Source organism: Lissotriton helveticus, chromosome 11 (genome assembly GCF_964261635.1).
Source record: "Lissotriton helveticus chromosome 11, aLisHel1.1, whole genome shotgun sequence".
NCBI lineage: Eukaryota > Metazoa > Chordata > Amphibia > Caudata > Salamandridae > Lissotriton > Lissotriton helveticus.
The window spans coordinates 539,697,609-539,703,608 of record NC_136072.1 but is presented as its reverse complement, the minus strand read 5'-3'; positions in this window follow the sequence as shown (position 1 = coordinate 539,703,608).

Genomic DNA, 6,000 nt, shown 5'->3' with positions numbered 1-6,000 from the left:
TACAGGTATTGCACCAAGGTTTCTTTGGCCCATCATTCTTCTTTTTCTTGTTTCCAGTTTGGGACCCACCCTCCTTAGGAGTATTTTGTGGACCTGAAGAAGACTTCTGGTCTTTTTGTTTCTGATCTCCACCCTTCTGGTCTGCCTTTTTCTGATCACCTCCATGGTTCTGTGGTTGCTGTTTAACCCTTTTTCTGACCCATTTGTCTGCCTTCTTACCCAATTCTTGGGGAGAGGTCAGATCTGAGTCAATAAGGTGTTGATGCAACTGCTGGTTCTGACAATTATTTAGGATCTGTTCTCTCATTATTAGATTGTACAATCCTGTATAGTCTGAGACTTTACTTCCCGGCAACCAACCCTCCAGAGCCTTAGTGGCACAATCAACAAAATCAGTCCAGTCCTGAGTCTGAGCTTTTTGTGTATCTCTGAACAACAACCTGTATTGTTCAGTGGCTAGGCCAAACCCCTCAATAAGAGCACTCTTCAGGACAGTGTAGTTATTAGCATCCCCAGGACTAACTGTGAGGAGCTTATCTCTCCCTTTCTCAGAAAAGGAGTACCATAATATTGCTGCCCACTGTTCTTGGGGAACCTGCTGTACCATGCAGGCCCTCTCCAGAGCAGTCATCCATTTGTGGATGTCACCCCCTTCCTTATAGGGGGCACAATCTTTGTCAGGTTTCTATTATCATAGGACTTGTCTTTCTCTCTAGGAATATTGCTGCCACCAGTGGGTATCTCCCCACTCAATCTTTGTTCCTTGCTAAAGCAAGTTTAGCTTGGGCCAGGGCTATCTCTTCCTTCTCTATCTGGAGTCTGACGGCTCTCATCCTGGCCTTATGCTCTTTTCTCTGGGGGGAAGTCATTCCCCTTTGAGAGTTCCTTGAGGCATTAGAAAGGTCAGAGTCCCTGGAAAGGGATCTATCTCTTCTATTGCCTGGGAGTATTCTGTTATTGGGTCTGGGGAGGTGGTTACCCTCTCCATCCCATGTAGGCTCAAGTTAGCATGGCTAAGCCTTCTAACCTGGACCTGGATGTCTTCTTGATCTGAATCTTGATCATGTTCACTCTCCACATCCCCCACCTCTGGGGTAATAGAATCATTAGGTATGGGGAGTGTTCCCTCTCCTGGATTACCTGAGGGACCTGCACTAGCCTTCTCAAGATCATCCTTTAATAGGATTCCTATCAGGATGGGAATGGTAGGGTTGTGACCCTTTTTCAGCCCCCTTGTAGTGCACAAGGCACTCAAGTCTCTGAAGCTGAGGTTGTCATAGCTGGAAGGTGCCTTGGTAACGTCACCTGCCACAGGCAGAGCAATTGGTTGCTCACCTGTGCCAGACATGACTCTAGTGAGGTGTAAGTGGTGCACTTACCTACACTATGTGTTTTCCTACTGGACCTTGCTAGTGAGTTGTAGTCAGGGTGTGCTAAGCCCTTTAATCTACAACTACTAAGTTCAGTAGAACTTAAGTATGTAAGCTTTGTTTATATGTACCTATGGTACTTAATGTGATCTTTCAAATGATATAAAGATTGCAATGGTAAAACAACAGCAAGCTCAAATCCCAACCGCTGCACACCAATGTGAGAAGTTGGCCTGATGTATGATGTCCACAATTCTGGGGGCACCTTGTATCAGTCCAAACAATCCCTTATGGTGGTGGTTGTAAGTCAACCTTATAGACGAGCTATCCTAGGGGTAGCATAGACCTAAGCAGTCTTAGGCTTAACTCAAGAGGGCATGTGAAGCCAGCTGTTTTACCATATGCAGTCCTGTAATATCAAATAAAAGGACACCACACAAGTTATATATTATAAAAATATATGTATTTATTACTAGAATAATCCAAAAGCACAGTTAAACATACAAAAGTTGCACAATTATGGAAAGGGCCGGTGGCCACTCAAACCATATACTAAATAAGTGGTATAAGTATCACTTTACGAACAATGGTAAGGCCTAGGGCCTTGGGAATCACTGGGACTACACTGGACTAACAGCAGTTAGGACGGGAGTAGCCCGCGGGATTCGGGTGCAGCGCTAAACGCACACGCATGCACCAATGCAAAGTCAATGGTGCGTAAAAGTTACAAAGTTACTGTTTTAGAAGTCTTCCGACTGGACTAGAACTTAGCCACTTAAAACTGAGATGTAAACCACTACAGGAGCACCGGCGTTCAATCGTTACCTCACCCACAGGAAGCGGGTGCATAGGTGCCAAAGCGTGTCGGGTTTCGTCGTGGAGATCTATGGAGCCTGGAGATGAAGATGCTGCAGGCGGCCAGGAGAGAAGAGTCCGGTTGGATCCAAGGGTGGATCGAAGATGTAGAGTACCTGAAAGCAGAGGGGACAGAGTCTGGGTCACTTGGCAGTGACCAGGATGGAACCAGGAAGGAACCAGGCAATGTCGGGAGCAATCAGGTGGTTGTTGTGAAGCTTGTCTCCGCTGCTACGTGGACTCTGGGGCATCGAGGATGACCAGGAGTGGATCACGAGCTGTCCCACGAAGACTCTCGCTGTCGGCGGTGTCGACTTCCGGATCGGAGTTAACAGGTCTTGGCAAATGCAACCCACGCATGATTTGAAGATCGCTTCTTACTTGGACCAGCAAGGTCAGAGCAGTGGCTCCTTTTCAGTGGAGCAAGGGCCAGTCTGGAGCAACCAGACCAGCGGTGTAAATTCAAAGGTTCGTTGGTACTGGGGCCACTAGCCAACAGGCAAGTGATTGGACCAACGCGCCGAGCAGGAAAATACAAAAGGGCCCCACGCAGCACTCGGTGAGTGTAGAGGGGTGATCTTCGGTGCACGAGCTGCTCGGGGCTGGGGCTTCTCAAACCCCAATGCACAGCTTTGAGGGTGCCTCGGGAGCTGCACGGTCAGCACTTCGCAGTCTTTTCAAGATGGCCGGCCCCACGCTTCACGTCGCCTCCACGGGTCTCAGATTCGCTGGGACTGTGGATCAGGCTGTTAGAAGCCAGGGAAGCTGGGTCTTGTCGATGTCTAGTTTCATTCAGCCCTCCCTACCCCAATCCACTATCTCCTGTCTGGGGTGGTGAAACACCTCCCTGTGACAGGAAGCCTTTTGTCCAAGCCTCCCCTGCCAAGTTTCGGTCAGCAGCAGGAGGCCAGACTTGTGTCTGTGGCGGCAGCATCCATTTTGTGATGCTGAGGCTCTGGTTAGATTCAACCGCGTTTAAGTAAAGTAACATGTCTTTTCCCTCTAGAAGGGTGGAATGCTAACCCCGTCGCCAGAACTGGCGAGGGGGTAGTATTCCAAAGTGTATGACACCTTACACGACATGTTTTGATAAAGCCAAACCAAAGTTAGCAATAACCGCGAGGATTATAATGCACTTAAGAGTATATGGTATGGCAATACCCTGGAACAGCTATAAGGAAATGGTTCCCAAAGCTGCAGACAGGCTCAGCTCATGCTAGAGCACCATCTCACATAAAACCAAGCACTCTGCCTCCAGGATTGTTAAGGCCTGCCATAGGAGTGACTTATAGGTATATATATGTCCAGATATAGGTTTAGATATAGGTATACTATATTTAAGCAAGGGGTGATTACACGACCTTGCCCCAGCTGAGTGATCAGCCAGTTGTGTCTGTTTGAATGGCCAGCCAGGGGTGGCAAAAGATATGCTGCAGCCCCTGGTAGGCCCTGGATGCACCTATGCCCTGGGTACCTATAGTACACTGTACAGGGGCTGATAAGGTGTCCAATACCAAATTGGTGATGTACCTATAGTACATGTATGTGAATTTAGAGAGAGAACAGCAGGCTGTGGGTCTGGTTAGCAGGCCCACAGCCACATTAAGTCGAAAACCAGTGAAGCAAAAAGCAAAAATTGGGGTGACCATAGGAAAGCAGACCCTACTCTCCTACAGAATAACATTTGGAAACTTGGATTACTCAATGGATAATGAATGTTTTACTCATTGTGATAAACAATAGTGGACTCCAGTATTAAATGTAAGAAACCCATTGGGAACAAAAGGGTGGTGCTAAAGGGAGACACTATCCTATGTCAGGATTAGTGTTATTGAACATTACCAATTTGCACCTATGTTCAGAAGGAGACACCATACAAACACACCATTATTTCTCATGAAACAGGATGATTGAAATCATATAAAAGAAAGGAGTGCCTGGTACTCACAATAAACGTGTTTCTTTATATAATCCCAGCAGGCATACATTGGCTGCCTGAAGTTGTTGGCGGCCTAAGTTGCGCTCCAGGTCCCCCGCAACCTGCATCCAGAACTGCTCAATGATTGGGCAGCTCCAAACGATATGGAAATAGTCTGCATCAACCGGGGAGCGTCTAGGGCAGACCAGGTCTGTGGTGCATAGCATAACTTTCAATCTTTGTGGGCAGATACGTGTACAGTGCAAGCAATTGCATTGTGTGAATTTAAACCAAGTGTTGCAGGTGTATGTAGCTAAGGAGTTCCCATGCCCCTTCCTGGCCAATTGTTCTCTGTAAAGTGCTAGTTTCCAGAAGTTAACAGGTAGTTAACATGGGGCATTCTCATTTCCTTAGTGGTCCTGTTTCGAATTGCTCATGAGAGGAGACTCCCAGTTCTAATCAGGTGGAAATCATAAAAGTGCAGAACGACCTTGGACCAGTGACGTAACTCAACTTCTGTAATACACAAGAACTGTCTTCAACATGAGCATAAACATGTGGCTAAAACTTCCAGATAGTGTGCCCATATTACTGACCAGAAACCTGGGCTTGCACACCAGTGGCAACCAGGATATTTATTTGAGTACTAAGGTTGGGGTGCTGACTGCCAGCTCACTTTATTGGTTTCAGGATCAGTTATTGGGAAAAGAGTTTATTAGCCTGCCAGGAGGGGCTGCCTGCAACTAATGTTGAAAAAGTGGGCTGGCTGGCTGAGGAGGGGATTTGAGGTGCCCAGGTATGAAGAAGACGCTGCTCAGAAGTCAAAGATTGTAAAAGGGCTCGGCGAAATGGAGCTACACCTCTACTGTGCCATGGAGGGGGCCTGCATCGAGAAGCTGCAAGAAGGTCTTGATGCACGAATGTGGTTGTCCAACAAAGGCTGAATCACATACAACAAACTTGATTGTCAGGTACACTCAGACTTCCAAATACTTCAGGTGACGAAATAAGTCAGCAGAAGAAATGTCACTTTTCTGGAGTGGGTCCCTACTTATTTAGGAGAGGGGTTTTGAAATTGGAACTGTGTGAGACCTTAGTGATTCCAAACTCTACAACCTCAACAATACCTCAGTGTGGTCGTGCCATGTCTCTGACCTCATACCTGAGGTGTCAGTTGCTCACCACGTTCGGAGATCACGTACAGAGATCCTGTCAGCCGAGCTGGAGTTGTGGGTGCACGGTCTGTACACAGTGCATCCTGTGCTGCAAACTGCCAGGCTGCATCCTGCTCCCGCCAACAACCATGTGTGCAGGAACTACAAGCACAGGAAGGCCTTTCAAACTATTTCACAGTGGACAGAATGGTCAGTGGTACTGCATTCACACCAGGAGAGAACAATGCAATTCAATCAATCAACCATTTGTATAGCGCGCTACTCATCCGTGAGGGTCTCAAGGCTCTGGGGTGGGGGGGTATGTCGCAGCTACTGATCGAACAGCGAGGTCTTGAGAAGTCTCCTGAAGGTCAGCAGGTCCTGGGTCTGACGCAAGTGGATGGGGAGGGTGTTCCATGTCTTGGCAGCGAGGTGGGAGAATAATATGCCGCCGGTGTGTGTACGACGGATGCGTGGGAGCGGGCGAGGGAGGCCAGCAGATCGCAGTTGGTGGTTCTGGTGTAGAAGGTGAGCCGTTCGTTGAGGTATGCTGGTCCGGCATCGTGGAGTGCTTTGTCAGTGTGGGTGAAGAGCTTGAAGGTGATCCTCTTGTGTACCGGGAGCCAGTGCCTATTAGGTGGGTGGTGATGTGGCTATGGCGAGGGATATGGAGGCATGCAGAGGCATTTTGTATGCGTTGGAG